The sequence below is a fragment of the Chrysemys picta genome, unplaced genomic scaffold, assembly GCF_011386835.1.
Source record: "Chrysemys picta bellii isolate R12L10 unplaced genomic scaffold, ASM1138683v2 scaf5, whole genome shotgun sequence".
In the NCBI taxonomy this organism is placed as follows: Eukaryota; Metazoa; Chordata; order Testudines; family Emydidae; genus Chrysemys; species Chrysemys picta.
In genome coordinates this window covers 822,268-845,113 of record NW_027052712.1, presented here as the reverse complement: position 1 = coordinate 845,113, position 22,846 = coordinate 822,268, and the positions used below count along the sequence as shown (strand labels likewise).

General features: G+C 42.6%; 1 protein-coding gene across 2 annotated transcripts in view; it reads left to right on the top strand.

Annotated features, from left to right (window-relative positions):
• Positions 1–22,846, top strand: part of LOC135977639 (protein dispatched homolog 1-like) — a 250,928-nt gene that overhangs the window by 123,291 nt on the left and 104,791 nt on the right. The window lies entirely within an intron of this gene.

The following is a 22,846-nucleotide window of genomic DNA, read 5'->3' as shown; positions in this document are numbered from 1 at the left end:
AGCCATATTGGGCCAGACCAATGGTCCATCTAGCCCAGTATCCTTTTTTCTGACAGTGGCTGGGGCCAGATTCTTCAGAGGGAATGAATAGAACAGGACAAGTATCAAGTGACCCATCCCCTATCACTTAGTCCCAGCTTCTGGCAGTCAGGATTTTAGGGACATCCAGAGCATGGGGTCACATCCCTATCTTGGCTAATAGCCACTGATGGACCTATCCTCCATGAATTTATTTAATTCTTTTTTGAACCAAACCCAGTCATACTTTTGACCTTCATAACACTCCCTGGCAACAAGTTTCAAGGGTTGACTGCGTGAAGGAGTACCTTCCTTATGTTTGTTTTAAACCTACTGCCTATTAATTTCATTGGGTGACCTCTGGTTCTTCTGTTATGGGAAGGGGTAACTTCCTTATTCACTTATAGACTTCTATCAGATTCCCCTTTAGTCTCCTCTTTTCTAAAATGAGCAATCCCAGTCTTTTTAATCTCTCCTCATAGGGAAACTGTTCCATATCCCTAATAATTTTTGTTGCCCTTCTCTGTACCTGTTCCAATTCCAGTGTATATTTTTTGAGATGGGGCAACCAGAACTGCACGCGGTATTCAAGGTGTGGGCGTACCATGGATTTATATAGTGGCATTATGATAGTTTCCATCATTTTATCTATCCCTTTCCTAATGGTTCCTAACATTCTGTTAGCTTTTTTGACTGCTGCGGCACATTGAGCAGATGTTTTCAGAGAACTATCCACAATGACGCCAAGAACTCTTTCTTGAGTGGTAACAGCTAATTTAGAACCCATCATTTTGGATGTATAGTTGGGATTATGTTTTCCAACGTTCATTACTTTGCACTTATCAACATTGAATTTCATAGTTTCATAGATTCTAGGACTGGAAGGGACCTCGAGAGGTCATCGAGTCCAGTCCCCTGCCCGCATGGCAGGACCAAATACCATCTAGACCATCCCTGATAGACATTTATCTAACCTACTCTTAAATATCTCAAGAGATGGAGATTCCACAACCTCCCTAGGCAATTTATTCCAGTGTTTAACCACCCTGACAGTTAGGAACTTTTTCCTAATGTCCAACCTAGACCTCCCTTGCTGCAGTTTAAACCCATTGCTTCTGGTTCTATCCTTAGAGGCTAAGGTGAACAAGTTTTCTCCCTCCTCCTTATGACACCCTTTTAAATACCTGAAAACTGCTATCATGTCCCCTCTCAGTCTTCTCTTTTCCAAACTAAACAAACCCAATTCTTTCAGCCTTCCTTCATAGGTCATGTTCTCAAGACCTTTAATCATTCTTGTTGCTCTTCTCTGGACCCTTTCCAATTTCTCCACATCTTTTTTAAAATGCGGTGCCCAGAACTGGACACAATACTCCAGCTGAGGCCTAACCAGAGCAGAGTAGAGCGGAAGAATGACTTCTCGTGTCTTGCTCACAACACACCTGTTAATACATCCCAGAATCACGTTTGCTTTTTTTGCAACAGCATCACACTGTTGACTCATATTTAGCTTGTGGTCCACTATAACCCCTAGATCCCTTTCTGCCGTACTCCTTCCTAGACAGTCTCTTCCCATTCTGTATGTGTGAAACTGATTTTTCCTTCCTAAGTGGAGCACTTTGCATTTGTCTTTGTTAAACTTCATCCTGTTTATCTCAGCCCATTTCTCCAATTTGTCCAGATCATTTTGAATTATGACCCTGTCCTCCAAAGCAGTTGCAATCCCTCCCAGTTTGGTATCATCCGCAAACTTAATAAGCGTACTTTCTATGCCAATATCTAAGTCGTTGATGAAGATATTGAACAGCGCCGGTCCCAAAACAGACCCCTGCGGTACCCCACTCGTTATGCCTTTCCAGCAGGATTGGGAACCATTAATAACAACTCTCTGAGTACGGTTATCCAGCCAGTTATGCACCCACCTTATAGTAGCCCCATCTAAATTGTATTTGCCTAGTTTATCGATAAGAATATCATGCGAGACCGTATCAAATGCCTTACTAAAGTCTAGGTATACCACATCCACAGCTTCACCCTTATCCACAAGGCTCGTTATCCTATCAAAGAAAGCTATCAGATTGGTTTGACATGATTTGTTCTTCACAAATCCATGCTGGCTGTTCCCTATCACCTTACCACCTTCCAAGTGTTTGCAGATGATTTCCTTAATTACTTGCTCCATTATCTTCCCTGGCACAGAAGTTAAACTAACTGGTCTGTAGTTTCCTGGGTTGTTTTTATTTCCCTTTTTATAGATGGGCACTATATTTGCCCTTTTCCAGTCTTCTGGAATCTCTCCTGTCTCCCATGATTTTCCAAAGATAATAGCTAGAGGCTCAGATACCTCCTCTATTAGCTCCTTGAGTATTCTAGGATGCATTTCATCAGGCCCTGGTGACTTGCAGGCATCTAACTTTTCTAAGTGATTTTTAACTTGTTCTTTTTGTATTTTATCTGCTAAACCTACCCCCTTCCCATTAGCATTCACTATGTTAGGCATTCCTTCAGACTTCTCGGTGAAGACCGAAACAAAGAAGTCATTAAGCATCTCCGCCATTTCCAAGTTTCCTGTTACTGTTTCTCCCTCTTCACTAAGCAGTGGACCTACCCTGTCTTTGGTCTTCCTCTTGCTTCTAATGTATTGATAAAAAGTCTTCTTGTTTCCCTTTATTCCCGTAGCTAGTTTGAGCTCATTTTGTGCCTTTGCCTTTCTAATCTTGCCCCTGCATTCCTGTGTTGTTTGCCTATATTCATCCTTTGTAATCTGTCCCAGTTTCCATTTTTTATATGACTCCTTTTTATTTTTTAGATCATGCAAGATCTCATGGTTAAGCCAAGGTGGTCTTTTGCCACATTTTCTATCTTTCCTAACCAGCGGAATAGCTTGCTTTTGGACTCTTAATAGTGTCCCTTTGAAAAACTGCCAACTCTCCTCAGTTGTTTTTCCCCTCAGTCTTGATTCCCATGGGACCTTACCTATCAGCTCTCTGAGCTTACCAAAATCTGCCTTCCTGAAATCCATTGTCTCTATTTTGCTGTTCTCCCTTCTACCCTGCCTTAGAATTGCAAACTCTATGATTTCATGATCACTTTCACCCAGGCTGCCTTCTACTTTCAAATTCTCAACGAGTTCCTCCCTATTTGTTAAAATCAAGTCTAGAACAGCTTCCCCCCTAGTAGCTTTTTCAACCTTCTGAAATAAAAAGTTGTCTCCAATGCAGTCCAGGAATTTGTTGGATAGTCTGTGCCCCGCTGTGTTATTTTCCCAACATATATCCGGATAGTTGAAGTCCCCCATCACCACCAAATCTTGGGCTTTGGATGATTTTGTTAGTTGCTTAAAAAAAGCCTCATCCACCTCTTCCACCTGGTTAGGTGGCCTGTAGTAGACTCCTAGCATGACATCTCCCTTGTTTTTTACCCCTTTTAGCCTAACCCAGAGACTCTCAATACTTCCGTCTCCTATGTCCATCTCTACCTCAGTCCAAGTGTGTACATTTTTAATATATAAGGCAACACCCCCTCCCTTTTTCCCCTGTCTATCCTTCCTGAGCAAGCTGTACCCATCCACACCAACATTCCAATCATGTGTATTATCCCACCAAGTTTCAGTGATGCCAACAATGTCATAGTTGTATTTATTTATTAGCACTTCCAGTTCTTCCTGCTTATTGCCCATACTTCTCGCATTTGTATATAGGCATCTAAGATACTGGTTTGATCTTTCCTCCCAGTTTTGTCCTGACCCTCCTTTCTCTCTGACAATATAGCCCACACTCCCTCTCGTTTCCGACCCATCTCCCCGGTCTCCATGTTCCCCACTTACCTGTGGGCTTTGCGCACCTGTCCCCGTCGAACCTAGTTTAAAGTCCTCCTCATCTACTATTTTGTTGCCCAGTCACCCAGTTTTGAGAGATCCCTTTACAGCTCTTCTCAGGCAGCTTTGGACTTCATTGTCTTGAGTGATTTTGTATCGTCTGCAAACTTTGCTACCTTTGTTACATCTTTTCCCAGATGATTTATGAATATATTGAACAGCACTAGTCCCAGGACAGATTCTTGGGGGACCCTGCTATTTACCTGGTACTGAAGTTAGGCTTACTGACCTGTAATTGCCAAGATTGCCTCTGGAGCCTTTTTTAAAAATTGGTGCTACGTTAGCTATCCTCCAGTCATGTGGTACAGAGACTGATTTACGTGATAGTTAGGAAACAGCTAATTAGTTTATTTAACCATTTAAGAAAATGTACATCTCAAATCTGTGTCTTGCACCAAAATATAACCCCCCAAACTGGTTTATAATAGTTTGCTCCTTTTAAATTTAGGACAGGATACAGCTCAAACTGCATTTTAAATTATCTAAAACATTCCAGATCAGGAGCTGCAGACAGCCTATTAAAACTGTTTGTATTTTTTTGTTTTTTTTTTTTAAGAGAACATGATAGTCCTGATAATAAGCATGATCCTTCATGAAAATATCTCCCCATGCCAAAAGTTTGTTTGAAACAATTTAATCCTAAATGTTGCAAGAAGTGACACATTCTTAAACTGAGCAATATTTAACAATCTTAGCTTAGACTCCTTCCAGAAGAAACAGTATAATGGATTCAAGTCCCATAACACTACAGATTTTTTAGTACACAAGTGTGTACCTTGTTCTCAGTTCTATAAACTCAGATAAATCCTTCCAAGACTCCATTTACTATACCATTAATTCAATGCACAACCATTCTGATGAGGTCTTTCTCCCCTTTCACTTCACCAAAATTATTTTTGCCATTGTTTTCCCCCCCAAAGTTCACAAAAGTAACAGGTGGCGCCTAGTCTTTGATACTGGCTTTCATGGGAGAGCCTAATTCTCTATCAAGACAGTATTTGTTCAGAAGTCAAGAAACTTTTAAATGCTTTATGATTGTTGATCTCTGTTTTTGGCTCTCAGATGGACATTCTTAAAATTCTCTAGCATCTAATTTTTGTATGTTCACAATATGTGGGAGTTGGTTTCTCTCAATTTCCTGATTCTTGCTTTTTATTTTGGTTGTAAACCGCTAGTTCGTCCTTGAAAAGCTTTCATTATTTAGTTAAGGAAAACTACCAGAAGATAACAAAAAGCAAAGGTCTGTCCTCTCAACATATAGAACACTTTTCATTTACTTAGTTTATGTCTACTTTAAAATTTATCATCTGTGTAAGAAAAGACATCTTTTCAGTTTTTATTCAGTAGCAATTGTTTATAAGAAATTCTCAGCAACTTTTAAAACACTAACTTTTAAACATGTTACAGTCTTTTTAACATGTTGAGTATACCAGTGTTAAATATTTATGAATGCTAACACTACAGTTTGATGGTACTGAACTTATATATTTCCTATTTGTCTGGGATTTTTGCATTTTTTTCCACTGTACAGGAACTAGGTGGACTATAATCATAATAGTCTCACTTTTGAATATATTCATGCCCTTCTTTGCTGATAAATAGCTTTTCAGTAATCTAAATATCTGTGACATGAAGTAACGATTAGGGTACAATCATAATAAAGCATGTAGTTGTTGCTACCTACCCAAGCCATACGGAAGAAGAAGAAAGCATCAAATTTACAGAATAAAAAATTATTCTCCTTCTCTTGCCACATTCAGTATCTATATTAAGCTGTTTTTCCTCCATCCCCTTCAACAGCTTGATATGCTAACAAGCTGGCCTGTCTTAAACCTGGGACACTATGATTTCATTTCCTGCTTTGCAGGCTGGGTCAGGAATTGCAATTCATGTGACAGGGAGTTTCCAGATGTCACCAAGCCAGGATTGTAGATCATGCTGCAAATGGGCACCTAGTGAATTGATTTCACTCAGCTGGCACACGAAGTAACCCATCAACAGCTAGGATGTGAAGGAGTGGGGATTGGGGAAAAGAGCCAAGGGTGGGGAAGACAATAATTTTAAGACCTTCATAAATATCTTAACCAGAAGTTAACTTGTTTAGCACAAGCTATGAAAAACAGATTATTATGGGAACCGTCTGTGGTGCTTTGACAAGCTCTTTTTTCTGAAGTATATATATATATATATATACACACACACACACACACACACACACATTTATATACATATAAAATTATCAAATTATCTTTATATATATATATGCGCTCATACAAAAACTGCCTGAAGAGGATTTACCAGTTTATTGCAGTTTATTTTTAATACCATCACATTTGTGGTTTAACAAAAAACTAAATGCACAGAGAAGAAAACAAGGAATTATAATAGGTCACTGCAAGAATTACTGTTTTGAAAAAAGACATATAGCTAGAGACAAGCGTGATCACTACAAAATGTTTTATTTATATCTATTTATCTCAGTGTATTAGTAGAAATAGCTCAGCAAAATTTAAGAGCATGGAAAGCAGTAAAAACTTATTGCCTGCAATGGAAGTACTGTCCTTACACTTAATCTTATTTATAGTTTAGTGACTTTCTATTACCATATAAAGGGTACTTAAGTTTTCATAATCACTAATATTCTTATTATCCAAAATAACTCTACTCCATGTACACTCAAAAATCAGAATCTCTCTCTTTTTTGGGTGTGTAAAAGGAGTTACTTGTAGTAAAAGATTCACAGGGATTTAGTAAATTGTATAATGGGGTTACCATATAAATATACCTGCAGAATGTCACCAAAAAGAACCCCCCTGCTATGGTACAATTACTGCTATAACAAACCACCACAATGCCAATTTGAAAGGTATGTTATGTAACAGATTAAAACCTGTATATTTTACAGATTCATTACACAGCAGTGTGTTGCACTAAAACTCTCTGTACCTAAAAAAATTCTGTTTATCTCTTGATTATACCATGCCCACTGATTTGTAATTATGATATAAACTGGTAAATGTTATGCTGAAATTTTTTGTAGACATCCAAATTTCAAAATAAAATTATATTTGGAGATCCTTAAAAAATGCATTACTAATTATTTTCTCTTAAAATGAGAAAAATACTGTGTATTAAATATGCAACCAAAGTGATAAATATGCATGTCAATGCACATCAAGCCGAGATATTATAGCCACTATATCAGTTTACTTGCTAATAAAAATAAAATGCATGATCCATAAGTAGTTGCAGATACTTTACCAAAGTCACTGTATGTGCAAAAACAGATTTAAAACAAAACAAAAAACAAAAAAAACAAAAACAAAAACCCATCTCACTTCAGCAATATTTTTCTTATTAAGCTAGACATCCTAATAATAATTTTTTGCAATACACTTCTCAATGTACTTCATCCCTGCATTAAATTAAAAAACAGCAATTTAATCTCACATTAGTTAATTTAGACTCTGAAAAACAAGTGAGAAACTACATATAATAATGCTATAACAAAAGATCAAAACTACCTACTACAGTAACAATGGATATTTGTATTAGCACTGTTCTGTTCCAGGCGCTCAAATGTTTCTGAACAGCTGTAACCTTTTACAAGAAAGGAGTCTACTTATTACAGTCAGGGTAACATTTTAGTGCAAATAAACCGAACATACATCAAAGTCTTAAATCTACATTTGTAATAATTTCTGAAATATCAAATAGTTGAATCTCTAGCCTAAAATTTACTACAGAAAAAATGGCTGGATTTTAAATACATTTCCGTGTAAAATACTTTCCATGCTTCCTAAACACAAATAAAACAGATTAGTAGTTATAGAAATAAATGCTACCTTGAAATTGATTAACAGTATCTCCAAGGTACGACAATCGTCTTTTATGAAATCGTCTTGAAGCAGAGTGTGATTTGTGAACTGCTCAAACAGCAGCAACACAACAGAAACAAACAAGCTGGTTGGAGCTGCCCTACAATACTGCAGAGACAAGCCTGAATGACAAGCATACGCAGATTGCCTTGAATTGGGCATGTTAGGGGCTGGAACTTTCAGTGTTTGCTTTCCTATAGACAGCTGAGTTTCTCTCCTACTTAACCCTTGGGGGCAAGATTTTAATGGTTACAGCTGGTATGGTGAGGGCTTGATCTCAACACAAGGTCAGGAAGCCAGGATATGAAGGTGACATGTAATTTCTAGCTTTTTCCTGCTTCTACGGGAGTATTCCACCAAATGCTGCTATTAGTTATAACTTTCTTTGATCTTTTTGATTTAGGTTAGTAGATTAAAGCCTGTTGGATGGTGTTGTTTGATGCTTAGACTTATTTTAAGTTTTAGAGATTAGCTTTCTAGCACATCGGTTTTATCACTTACGTTTATATGACCAGTTATTAAATCTGTGTATATTTCTATGTATTTTGCAGACCAAACTCTCTCTTACTTTACATTCTAAGGGGGAAATATAAATGGATGCAAGTTGCTCCAAAAAAAGGTATTTATTTATTTATTTTTGACAGGAGAATAATTTATGGAAAACAGGATACCAAAGATAGAACTCGTTACAATATGGCTCCTTTCAAATTCACTCTGGTCCTTTCTTATCTCCTGTATCACAACTCTCAAAAAGCCCAACAAATCTGACAAACCATGCAGAACAAGTGTGTTGTTCACAGATGACATAGGAAACTACTGTACCTCACCTTTCCTAAACAAGTAAAATCTAAAAACTCAAACACCTTAAAAATCAAAAAGTAAAATTCTCGCAGAAAAACTGTAGTCAACTAATAATTGAAAAATGTTGTCTCTAAAGTGAAAGCAATTGTGGGTGGGGCAGATAGAGATTCTCATGCATATAAGCCATATCAGTGCTTTGCCTTGTACTGCTTTTTAAATTTGTGAAACTTTTTTTGTTACAGGACTATAAAAAACAAGGATGATCAACCAGCTAAGTTATCAGACTTGGTACTACTATCGTTTTCAAAACTCCATCGGTCTTATTCATAACTATTTTAGCAAAACAGCAGCCAGAAGAGCTTTTGAAACCCCCGCGATGTAGGCTTGGCTCCCCATTAGGCTACAACGTAGCCAGCTAACAAGACTTCATCATCATTAGACCCAGTCTACACCTAAAAATTCGGTCAAACTAGCTACAATGCTCAGGGCTGTGAAAAATTTCACACCCTGCGTCATGTAGTTTGGTTGACCTAACCCCAACTATTGAAGCATCTAGGTCGATGTAAGAATTCTTTCGTCAACCTAGCTACCCCCTCCCTGAAAGGTGGGTTACCCCTACATCAACAGAAAAACACGCTTTGCCACTGTAGCGTAGACATACCCTCATCATGCCTGCTTCCATTCCATCTTTGATACTTAGGCAAAGACTTCCCCATCCAGCAGGCTGAACTGCCATCAGCCCTTAAAATTCCTTAACACATTTCTTCCTCAAAGTCTTTCAACAACAAATAAATAGGCACATTCTAATGATAGGTTATCAGACCACTTTGAGATCAGAACTTCTGATCATCTTTGTCACCTAGCGTACAGTGTCTGAATTATGATCTGTCCAATGCAGACAAATCTCTTTTGGAGCATGAGCTGTGTCTTCTGTAATTTGGACCATGCTTTGAATGATGACAGTGCTCAATAACTTTGTTTATTTTTACTGTTTTGTTTATTTCTTCAAACTTCGTTAAAGCACCTTTCCCAACAGTTCTAGGCACTTTTATCAATTTTTAAAATATAAGAGAAGGCATACTATTTGCTAATGTAAAATAGTAAAGACAAATTGATATCTTCCCTCATCTATTATGAATGAATGAGCTGTTGTCTCAGCACTACCAGCGAAAGCAGCACTGCAGTGCCAATTTTTCATTTTAGGAACACAAACAGAAAATTATTTTATTCAGTAGTGTTTCTTTTGGGGGAACCCCCCAAAACACTTAAAATATTGCCAGAGTACAAAGACTGCACATATAGATTGAAACACTGGTTAGAAGCTACAGCATACCTGATAACCATACAAAATTATCTTTTTAAAAAAGATGACATAAAAACCACACATCCATTCCTGACGTATGACATTTCAAAATGTACACCCTTAAAATGTTTACGCCAACGTGGATCTGAGTACTACTAACTCTGACTTGGAAGGGTCTTTTTTCCACTGAATCAATCTAGATTGCTTACCGGGCATGCCCAATACACAAATCTCTGCTTGTGTCCTGGAGCTTCCACACCTTCTTAAGAAAAGCATGGAGTGTGCTGGGCTCCTATCTCACAGGGACTGAAGAGGTGTGAAGATAGCATGCTCTTTCAGTGAGAATAATCACCTTCACCCAAGAACTTGAGACACTGGATATGTTGGTCCAAAAATGAACTATCTGGGGGGCAAAATCCATTTTCTACTAAATGCTAGAAAACGTACATGCCGTCCAAAATCCCCAAACTCATATTAATAACTAATAAAAATCTAAGTTAATTTACTTAACTTTCTAAAAACCAAGAGAGACCAGTTGCTTAGACACATTCCCCTCAGCATCCACCTGGCTATAGGAGTGCTGGTTTCCATGTTACACCCTTCAGGGCCAGATTGCGGCAGTAAAGAAGTGAACACTGGTTTAGCAAAGGAATTTCTTATCCATAAACACAAACTCTTCAAAAACCAAAACACAAACAAAATACCCCACACAGCACAAGAGAGTTACAGATCTTAGGAAAACAACTAACTCCTGAAAGCAACACCTCCCCCTTACTATGACCTCCCCAACCGTATAAATCCTTGGTTTAGTCTAAGTCCTTAGGCCAGGCAGCTCTTCTATTGGTGGAAATGAAATGACCTCCTTTCATAGAGAACCACTAAGCAGCATCTAAACAGTTTCATACCGTTCTTGCCCATGCACTTCTGCTGGGGAATTTCCAGGCCTCCCACAGCTGCCAGGTAGAGTTGTTCAAAATCTATGGCCCTGCGAGTAGAAAACCCATTGTTCCACCAGACTGGAGCCATGCAGTGTTGATGGCTTTTAACTGCTCTAGCCTAGCTTCCCGGACATAGTCTCTCCACTAGGGCAAGGACTACACTACAGTTTAAGTCGACATAAGTTATGTCGCTCAGTGGTGTGAATTAGCCAACCCCCTGAGCGACATAACTTATGCTAACTTAAGCGCAGATGTGGACAGTGCTAATTTGACAGAAAAACGTCTCTCACCAACATAGCTACCACCGCTCGCAGGGGCTGGCGTAACTAAACCAACGGGAGAGCTCTGTAAGCCGTTGGCTTAGAGAGGCTCCACTAGAGACCGTGCTTCTGCACTGCAGGAAGCTCTCTAATGTAGCCATAGGTTAGGTGTCAAGTCCCCACTACAAAATGGATGCTCTAACTCACACTGATGACTACATTCAAAATGGAGTCAAACACAACATAACATTCACAAAACACAATAGAATGCATAATTTGACACAGATACATTCCCCAAATCGCCACAAGCAGAATGTAAGAAAGCTAATCTCAGTCACAGAAAGTTAATTCACCAGGTATTTTTCCAAAAGCTACCTTACTTATAAAATACCATCTCTGTTTGTGGTCATTAAAGATCATATACCACTTTTATAAAGTCAAGGTGTTAGCCACAATGTTCTGGCTAACAACGTATTGCCAACTGCATAAAACCAGTTCTTCGGATATTTTACAGTTTCATCTGGATACAATGTTATTCTACACTTCCTGTCTTAAACTGTTGTAATTGTTGCTGTAAACTGCCATACAAATGCTGTATTTCACCTCTGGGTGTGTCAAGTGATTCCTTTCCATACATATTTGTTAACTATCTCCCGGAGTGAAGAGAGGCTTAATAGGATAAAGCACTTTGATATCTTAGAGGAAAAGCACTACAAAAATCCAGAGTATGACAATCTATTAAAATGCTCCAACGCTACATACACTGTTGAAAACAATGTTACTATATCTTGGCTCATGTACAATGATAGCCAAATTGTTTCCTAGGATATTAAAATGAAAGTATAATACATATTTATGGATTATGAGTAATAAGCTTTCTATATATATTAGTTTTAAACACTATATCATAAATTTGAATAAAAAACTTCCCAAGTTAGTAACTGCCTGAGTATTACTCAGCAACATCAGTGGTGCAGGGCAAGGGGCCTAGGCAAGCCCCCTCCCAACAGAAACAGGACCATATTTTTGCAGCCCAGGAGGCCCAAGTACATCACCAGATCCAGCCAGTACTGCCAACTCCAAGCATTTTTAAAAACATCATGGGATCATCTTAAAAATTATATTTTTTTCAAAACCTGGGGGTTCATTTATTTGCTTTCTGATACCTGAGCCCTTAGAATACACTCAAGTCATATTTTTAAGTTTTTCTTCTATGAATGAGGACTAGAAACTTACTTTTAAAAAAAAAGTAAAGCAGACTTTCACCAAATCATATGCTTCCAGCACCTGGAGCTTTAAGAAGAGTACCAACTTTTGCAAAAATTGCAATAATAAAATTGAGAGAGTTGGCAGCACTAAGAATCTGAGCTATTATTTGGGATTGGTGGACTGGCTGTTGGGATAGGATTACCATACGTCCTCTTTTTCCCGGACATGTCCGGCTTTTCGGCACTCAAACCCCTGTCCGGGGGGAATTGCCAAAAAGCCGAACATGTCCGGGAAAATGGCGGCTCTGCTCCTCCCCTGACTCTTCGGCTCTGTTTAAGAGCCGAGCTGCCCGAGCGCTATGGGCTTCAGGCAGCCCCCTTGCCTCCGGACCCCAGCCGCCGGCCGGGCACTTCCCCTCCCGCCAGCCGGGCACTTCCCCTCCCGGGCTCCGGCGGCGCAGGGTCCGGAGGCATAGGGACTGCCCGAAGCTGGTAGCGCTAGGGCAGATCGGCTCTTAAACAGAGCCGAAGAGTCAGGGGAGGAGCAGAGCCTCCGGCCATGGCGGCTCTGCTCCTCCTAGACTCTTCAGCTCTGTTTAAGAGCCAGGCTGCCCGAGCGCTACAGGCTTCGGGCAGCCCCTATGCCTCCGGACCCTGCGCCGCCGGAGCCCGGGAGGGGAAGCGCCAGCCGGGGGCGCAGGGTCTGGGGGCTGCCCGGCAAACCGTGAAGCCGGTAGCGCTCGGGCAGCCCTTTCCGCGTGGCTGGGAGTGGAAGGGAGGAGGGGGCGGAGTTAGGGCGGGGAAGGGGCGGAGTTGGGGCGGGGCTGCGGAAATGGGCGGGGCCCGTGGAGAGTCCTCTTTTTTTATTTATTAGATATGGTAACCCTATGTTGGGAGAGATAAAGTATGGTAACAGGCCCCTCTCTGGAGGGGTGAAAGTAAGGTGGTACAGGGCGGTACGGCACACCGGTAAAAAGTGGCCGCCAGCACCGGCCTGTACCCAGCTGACTTTAAAGCGTTGCCGTGGCAGTGCTTTAAGGACCCTGCTTAAACTGCTGCCGTAGCAGCGCTTCAATGTCATTGCCCTGTTAGCCCCCGCCCCGGGACGCCAATGGGGGAGGGCAAAAGGAGCAGCTGCCCCGGGGCTGGCGATTTAAAAGAGCCCGGGGCTCTGGCCGCCGCCGCTGCTGCTACTGGGGCAGTGGCCGGAGCCCTGGGCCCTTTAAATCGCTACTGGAGCCCTGCGTGGCATGGGCCAGGCAACATGGAAGGACTGGCTGGGGGACACTGATCCCCAGACCTGCCCCTCCCACCCGAGACCCTGCCTCTTCCGGGGCCAGAGCTGGCCCCCCGTACTGGTAAGTCTTCGACTTTACTTTCACCCCTGCCTCTCTGTCATCTTCACACCATTGGACTACTGGAAAAATCAGACTATATGCTTTACAAGTGATCGGTCACTCTGTCCTCTTACGCTTGCAGGGATCAAGCCCCTGAACTGTGCAGAGAGAATCGCCTAGCAGACTAATGCCTAAGTGGGTCAGGCATTGTGGGGGATCTCCCTTCCCCCCAGGAAATAATAAAATACTAGGTCCAAGGGAAGTTGTGAATAGCCTCGATGGATGGGAGGCAGGGAAAATGTACAATAGGCAGAAAGCCTAATGTCTCTTTTTCTGGTATACTGGAAGATGGGGTAAAAGTTTTAATGGAAACAGGGACTCACGGTTTGACAGGGAACTTTTAAAGTGAAAAAGTAAAATTTTGTAAATGATCAAGTTCAACACATTGTTAGCCTATATAAACCACACTATGTAATTTTGGTAACCTCAGCTTTCTGTCCTATTTGTTACTCACTCTGGTCGCATCTTCTACTAGTTTGACTGAAAAAAAATCTATAGGACAGAGATCATGTGTACCTGTGCTTGTAAAGTGCATACCACAATGAGGTCCCAACCTGACCAGAGCCTTACCAAGAGACTTGAGTAATAAAATTACTACTCCACTATAACAACCTATTAAGTACTGATTTTTGGTCACATTAAACTGAAAAATCTCTTGGAAGTTACAAAGAATCTACAAAATTTAACTTATTAGTCTTATTTTGGCAGTGTTTCAACACATGTAAGATAAACATACTGCAGCTGAATAACTCCATTGCTGAGCATCTCATTATGATCAGTCAAGTGCCAGTGTGCTCACGGCTGTACAAAACACAAATAAAGACTGCCCCAAAATAACTTAATATTTTCTTATAAATTAAGTGAGGTTAAAAGAATTAGAATGAAAATAATTCAGTTACAGAATTATTTGATAGTCTAGATGCTTTGTAGAGCAATGAAATCTCATCTCCAATGAGACCTACATCAACCAACTGTAAAACTGGGGATTAAAATGTATACCCGTTAAGTAAAGTGGAGTGGTCTTAAACAGAGATAAAGAAAATAATGAGATATTCATGGAAACTGCAGTTCATGTACTCCAAAAATTATGGCACTGAAGTATGGTTCCAGAAACTTGTTTAAAATATTTAAGTAAAACCCCTCTCTCTGGGTTATGTTCTTGAAAGGCAAAGAATAAGGTTATAATCGGGTTTCAAATCCTGAGGAATTTAGGAGCAAGAGAGCTGGAAATGTGAATTTGAGTCTTAAAAAAAAAAAAAAAAAAAAAAAACCTCTGTGGAAAGCATTGCACCATAAGGAAGCTTAAAATTGTAATATTTGCTATAAAACATTTGTTTCTATTTCTTCAGTGTGGACTGTATTTGATAGCAATTTAATACTTCTAATGTAGCATTAACCTGTAACAGAAATTTGATCTAAAAATCTTCAGTACAAATTTTTCCAACAAATATTTTAAAATTATTTTCAATTACTTTCCTAAGAGAACTCATCGGTGTATAACACATACAAAAGCACAAATGTAGTGGTTACAGGAAGGAGGTGGTTGATAAAGAGATGCTGTCCGAGGTCCCTTTGCTTCACTAACATCTTGAAAAACCCTCAGAAGTCTGGCGAGAAAGTTATCATGATTTTTAGTTATTTACGGTGAGATTTTCAAAGCTCTTTGCATTTGCCTAACTGTGCTCCCATTGGCTTGAATGAAAGCAGAGTAAGGTCAAAAGCTAAGCACTTTTGAAAGTCCCAACTACTGGGCCACCTGAATAACTGCTATAATTTATTAATATCTCTTAGCCCTGGTCTACACTTCGGGATTAGGTCAAATTTAGCTGCGTTAGGTCTATTTTAAAATGAATGCATCTACACAACCAACCCTGTTCCGTCGACCTAAAGGGCTCTTAAAATTGACTTCTGTACTCCCCCCTCCCCGGCAAGGGGAGTAGCGCTAAAATCGACCTTGCTGGGTCGAATTTGGGTAGTGCAGATGCAATTTGACGGCATTGGCCTCCGGGAGCTATCCCAGAGTGCTCCAATGTGACCACTCTGGACAGCACTTTGAACTCCGATGCATTAGCCAGGTACACAGAAAAAGCCCCGGGAAATTTCGAATTTCATTTCCTGTTTGGTCAGTGTGGTGAGCTCAGCAGCACAGGTGACCATGCTGTCCCCCCAAACCAGCTCCAGCATGGACTGAAAGGGAGACCCTGGATCTGATTGCTGTATGGGGAGAAGAATCTGTGCAGGCTGAACTCCAATCAAAAAGAAGAAATGCTAATATGTATGCCAAAATCGCACAGGGCATGGTGGAGAGAGGCTACAACAGGGACACACAGCAGTGCTGCGTGAAAGTTAAGGAGCTCAGGCAAGCCTACCAAAAGACAAAGGAGGCAAATGGTCGCTCCAGGTCAGAGCCCCATACATCCCGCTTCTATGATCAGCTGCATGGCATTCTAGGGGGGACCCTACCACTACCCCATCACTGTCTGTGGACACCTGCAAGGGGAGAGTCTCATGCAACAGGGAGAAGGAGGAGGAGGAGAATGAACAGCAGGCAAGCAGTGAATCCGTTCTCCCCGGCAGCCAGGACCTTTTCATCACCCTGGAGCCAGTATCCTCCCAAGGCAGGATCCCCGACCCTGAAGCCGGAGAAGGTACCTCTGGTGAGTGCATATTTCTAACTACAGTACAGGGTTTAAAAGCAATTGTGTTTAACGTTTGATTTGCCCTGAAGAATTGGGATGCATTCGTGGCCAGTACATCGACTGGAAAAGTCTGTTAACGTGTCTGGGGATGGAGCGGGAATCCTCCAGGGACATCTCCATGAAGCTCTCCTGGAGGTACTCTGAAAGCCTTTGCAGAAGGTTTATGGGGAGGGCTGCCTTATTTCGTCTTCCACGGTAGGACACTTTACCATGCCAAGCCAGTAGCAAGTAGTCTGGAATCATTGCAGCACAAAGCATGGCAGTGAGTGGTCCTGGGTTTTGGTCGCATTCAAGCAACATTTGGTTTATATCTTTCTGTGTTAGCCTCAAGAGAGTGATATCATTCATGGTCACCTGGTTGAAATAGGGGAATTTTTGTAAGGGAACAGTAAAAGGACCCCGTTCATGCTGGGCTGTTTGGCTTGGCTAAAAGGGATCATCCAGGAGAATAGCCACATGGTGGGGGGAGGGGTGAAGGGATCATCCCAGAGAATAGCCACACGGTGAGGTGGGGGAAGGTGTGTGCTGCACATCCACCCGAAAACTGCAGCCCCTCCTTTTAAATGTGAAACCCAACCAGCATTGCTTGCTATGGGAAAGGAGGGTGCTGCAGTTTGAAACCATTCCCACATATTATGAAGGCGTAAGAAGACAACCCCATGTACCCTTTGGCTTACCATGGCCGCCTGGAAACCAAATTCTGTTGCCCAGCCATGTGTGATGTGTCACCATACTGGCAGGTGCTCAATATAAAAGGCAAAATGCAATCTTGTACCTAAAGTACATGTGCTGTCTGCTGTGAATTGCTTGATTCACTGTGAAAGTCTCCCTTTTCTTCTCAAAAATAAATGATCTTAAATTTTACTCTCCCGTTTTATTCCCCCGCAGGTGCAAATGTTTCTATGCTCCCCCTTATCATCTCTGTCCCCGAGATTATCGCAGATTAGAAGGCAAAAAAACTGCACTCGTGATGACATGTTTTCTGAGCTCATGCAGTCCTCCCGCACTGATAGAGAACAGCTTAATGCATGGAGGCATTCAGTGGCAGAGGCCAGGAAAGCATTAAGTGAGCGCGATGAGCAGAGGCAGGAGGTGATGCTGAGGCTAATGGAGGAGCAAACGGACATGATGAGGCGTCTGGTGGAGCTGCACGAAAGCCAACAAGTGCACAGACCCACCCTGCATCCATTGTATAACTGCCTGCCCTTCTCCTCAAGTTCCATATCCTCCTCACAATAAGCAATGTGGCCATGTCCTTCCCTCCTCCCGCACCCCACCTCACCCAGGCTACCTTGTCAGTTATCTCACTTTATTTTGTAATTAAGAAAGAAAGAATGCACGGTTTCAAAATAATAGTTACTTTATTTCCGTTGCCAGCTGTGATCGAAGGGGGGGAAGGGTGGTTAGCTTACAGGGAATTAAAATCAACAAAGGGGGCGGGTTTGCATCAAGGAGAAAACGCACACAACTGTCACACCATAGCCTGGCCAGTCATGAAACTGGTTTTCAAAGTCTCTCTGATGCGCAGCGCGCCTAGCTGTGCTCTTTTAATCGCCCCGGTGTCTGGCTGCTCAAAATGGGCCACCAGGCTATTTGCCTCAACCTCCCACCCCGCCATAAACATCTCCCCCTTACTCTCACAGATATTATGGAGCACACAGTAAGCAGCAACAACAATGGGAACATTGGTTGCACTGAGGTCTAACCTAGACAGCAAACAGCACCAGCGAGCTTTTAAACGTCCAAAGGCACATTCTACCACCATTCTGCACTTGCTCAGCCTATAGTTGAACTGCTCCTTACTACTGTCCAGGCTGCCTGTGCACTTCATGATCCATGGGAGCAAGGGGTAGGCTGGGTCCCCAAGGATAACTATTGGCATTTCAACATCCTCAACAGTAATTTTCTGGTCTGGGAAATAAGTCCCTTCTTGCAGCTGCTCGAACAACCCAGAGTTCCTAAAAGATGCGAGCATCATGCACCTTTCCCTGCCATCCCACGTTGATGTCGATGAAAGGTTCCTTATGATCCACCAGTGCTTGCAGCACCATTGAGAAGTACCCCTTGCAGTTTACGTACTGGTTGGCAAGGTGGTCCGGTGCCAAGATAGGGATATGGGTTCCGTCTATTGCCCCACCACAGTTAGGGAACCCCATTGCAACAAAGCCATACAGTATGACCTGCACATTTCCCAGAGTCACTACCCTTGATAACAGAACATCAGTGATTGCATTGGCTACTTGGATCACAGCAGTCACCACAGTAGCTTTGCCCACTCCAAATTGATTCCCGAGTGACCCGTAGCAGTCAGGCATTGCAAGCTTCCACAGGGCTATCGCCACTCGCTTCTCAACTGTCAGGGCAGCTCTCATCTTGGTAATCCTGCGCTTCAGGGTGGGGGAAAGCAAGTCATAAAGTTCAAGGAAAGTGGCCTTACGCATGCGAAAGTTTCGCAGCCACTGTGAATCATCCCATACCTGCAACACTCTGCAGTCCCTCCAGTCTGTGCTTGTTTGCCGGGCCCAAAATTGGTGTTCCACTGTATCAACCAGCCCCACTGCCAACATGATGTCCCAACTGCCACAGCCTGTGCTTTCAGGAATGTCTGTGTCCATGTCCTCCTCACAATCGTCCTCATGCTGGCGTCTCTTAGCCAGGTTCTGCACATACTGCAGGATAATGCATGAGGTGTTTACAATGCTCACAACAGCAGCGGTGAGCTGAGTGGGCTCCATGCTTGCCGTTCTATGGTGTCTGCATGGGTAACCAGGGAAAAAGGCGTGAAACAATTGTCTGCCGTTGCTTTCACGGCAGGAGGGGAGACTGACGACATGTACCCAAAACCACCCGCGACAATGTTTTTGCCCCATCAGGCATTGGGAGCTTAACCCAGAATTCCAATGGGCAGCGGAGACTGCAGGAACTGTGGGATAGCTACTCACAGTGCACCGCTCCATGATTTGATGCTAGCCACGGTATTGAGGACGCATTCTGATGACTTAATGTGCTTAGTGGGGACGTACACAATCGACTGTATAAAATCGATTTCTAAAGATCAACTTCTATAAAATTGACCTAATTTTGTAGTGTAAACATACCCTTATTCACTTACCAAACAACCTATGACCCTATATTTCACCTTCTCCATATTACTTCCACATCTACCACCTACACCACACAGACTTCCTCTCTCCACCTTCAACATCAAACTCAGAGCAAGTACAGTAGTTAGAAATGGATGTCTAAGCTTTCAGACCACTGAAGCAGATAGCTAGTATGAATGGTATACACTTTTAGTTGATAGCTATACTTAAATGTGCTACATTTGAAATGGTTACCACTCTTTCACTGGTAACCAAGGGATAGGCCAGACGGTAGTGAAGAAGTTCAAGGAGATAGCAACAGGGTCTGGGAGCTGGAGCAAATCATGGTTGTTAGACATAGGGCCCCTGGGCTGGAACCTGGAGTACAAGGGGAGCCTGGGTTCCCCTACCAGCCACTGGGGAAGGGTACAATCTGGGCAATAAAAAGAAAGACTTCCTAAGACAGATAGTTTAGAGGAACTTTGATACCTCAGAATAGGAAAACGATAATGACCTAGTGAAACCAGACATAGGGGGAGTTACGGAGAGGGATCAATCGAGTCCAAATAAAGAGAAGGAGAGACACAGCGTGAGCGACTAAAGGAAGGGGCATCAGACTGGTCGAAAACTAATCCCCGGCCACATGGAGGCGTCACAACAGTGAGTAGTAAACCCAATGACTGGGTCACTTCCAGGATACTGGTCACAGGCTGGGGCATTGACCAGACCATGTGACTGACACCTTTCCAACATGGCAGCAGCTCCTCCCTCCACCTTCTCTGCTGGCTGCCTTCTCGCCCTTCTCTATGCCTAGTACGCCTACGGGAGAAGCATTACAGATACCCTTTGTCATGGCAATGTCTTCTGAAGGAAGAAAGATACCCACAAAAAGGGGGCTGAAGGACTTTGCTGGTACTGGATGCTAAGAGGAGAGCTAAGGGTCTTTGTGGGCGCTCTACACACTTCTATAGCCTTTCAGGTTTACTCCGCAGCCAGAGAGGAGTTCAGGTGCTTTGGGAATGTTGTGGGAAGGAGACAAGATGGGTAAGATAATATTTTTTTATTGGACCAACTTCTGTTGGTCCAATAAAAGAGACAAGCTTTTAAGCTTACACAGAGCTCTTCTTCGGGGCAAGGAAGGGGCTAATGGGCTTTACAGGACACTGTAGGAATGCTGTCAGGATATTACAAGAGGCTGAAGGACTGGGGAGAAATAAGAGAGTGGTGGATTACAGGGGAGAGATAAGAGTAAAAAAGTTAATCAGAGGCTAAAATGGCCAAGATAGACTGTTGTTCCATATGAGATATTTAAAATACTTGCACAGTATTGTCTATCTTTACTTTTTTTTTTTTTTTTTTAAATAATTCCTATCATTCTACTAGAGTTTACTCATGGTATTTTTCTTGGGTAAAATATGCTTATTGCAACTTCAATGCCAATATAAAATACAGAGTAAGCAAAGCGTTCCCTCTAATTTTTCCCCACGCATGTACAGAATGAATTGTGTTATGTGCACCACTATGGAGGTGATGTGACACAAAATTCATGTGGCGGGGATGGGGCCGAGGGGTTCGGAGTGTGGGAGGGGGCTCAGGACTGGGGCAGAGAATTGGGGTACAGGGGGTGAGGGCTCTGGCTGGGGGTGTGGGCTTTGGGGTGGGGCCAGGGGTGAGGGCTCCAGCTGGGGGTGCGGGTTCCAGGGTGGGGCCAGAAATAAGGGGTTCAGGGTACGGGAGGCAGCTCCGGGCTGGGGTTAAGGGGGGGGTGAGAGCTCCGGCTGGAGATGTGGGCTCTGGGATGGGGCCGGGGACAAGGGGTTTGGGGTGCAGGCTGCCCTGGGTCTACGGTGGGGAGAGAGGACTCCCCCCAGCTCTCTCTCCCCGCAGCAGCACCTGGTTTGGGGGGGAGAGGCGCCTCTCACCGCCATGGCAGCTCCGGGGCGGGCTGGGTTGGGGCCAGGGCCAGGGCCGGGGCACCTCTCCCGCGGCAGGTCCGGGGCAGCCGCGCAGCTTAGAGGCAACTTAGGCTGTGAATCCAATCAAGATCCACATATATTAGTTATCTGTTAAATGGAAAAGGTGCCAGATTCAAAAAGCAAAGGCATTCCATTTCTGTTGGGTGGGGAATGATGGATTGTTCATTTTCACAGACATGTTATATGCCACAAAGTACTCTTGGCTGCTTATCCAATTCCTTTGGGTCAAGAACAGAGTAGAAACTGAGGGTCTCTGAAAAAAATAAACTAGGAGAGGGTAATGGTACTAGGGATGTTTGGTATGACAAGAAGCAGGTCAACGATCTTTTTATGTATCCTTTCATTTCAATTGTTCATGGTATAAAATAGGTAGATTAAGCAGATCCAAGCCCTTTATTTCAAAAGGGGCATTGCAGTCACAAACATGGTTTCAAAGGCACCACAAAGGCTGCTGCTAAGTACAATCACCTGAGATGAAATGCTAGCCCCACTGAAATTAATGGGTGGGTTTTGCCATGAATTTCAACGGGATCAGGATTTCACTCCTGGTCTTAGGCAGAAAAGTCCAAGGTTTTGGTGGATTCAGGCTCCATTTAGGCTTTATCCATTGCATATACTATGTAGTAGACTGAAACTTTAAGCACAGCATGGTGTTAAACTGTATAAATAAGCAAACAACATACTAAAACATGAAGTGGAGTGGTTTGGTGCTTTATCCAGGATGTGATTAGATGAGGCCACAATACATGGACGGGACTGAAAGAAAAGGCTGGAGTGGTGGGAATGGTAGGTCCCTTAGCCACCAATCCTGCAAACACTTATACAAAGGTAATTTTACTCAGGTGAATAGTTATACGTTTCCAGTATTTAAACCTTAGAAGTTAAACTACAGATAAAGTTTTGACTTGCTTCAACTGCTTAGTACACTTCTACCTCGATATAACGCTGTCCTCGGGAGCCAAAAAAATCTTACCGCGTTATATCGAACTTGCTTTGATCCACCAGAGAGCGCAGCCCTGCCCCCCCGGAGCACTGCTTTACCACGTTATATCCGAATTCATGTTATATCGGGTCACCTTATATCGGGGTAGAGGTGTATTTACTGTGTTTTATGTGAATTTAATTTTCCTCATATCAGGATGCAACAATCGTGATGGCAAGGATCCCTTTAGTCCATGTCCCACTAAGGAAGGTGTGCTTACCCAACCATCTCTCATCATTTAAGCTACCACTTATGCGGCAGCTGTACAAAGGGACTATTCAAAGCCTGACAGAAGACTGTATCATCCCATGGCAAGGGGGTAAGAATAATTACAAGTAAAGCATGTACCTTTGTACTATCTCTACTTTTAGAAGCTGGGGGGAAGTTTTTACAATTTGTATTTAATTAAATTATTTCCTTGTATATTGG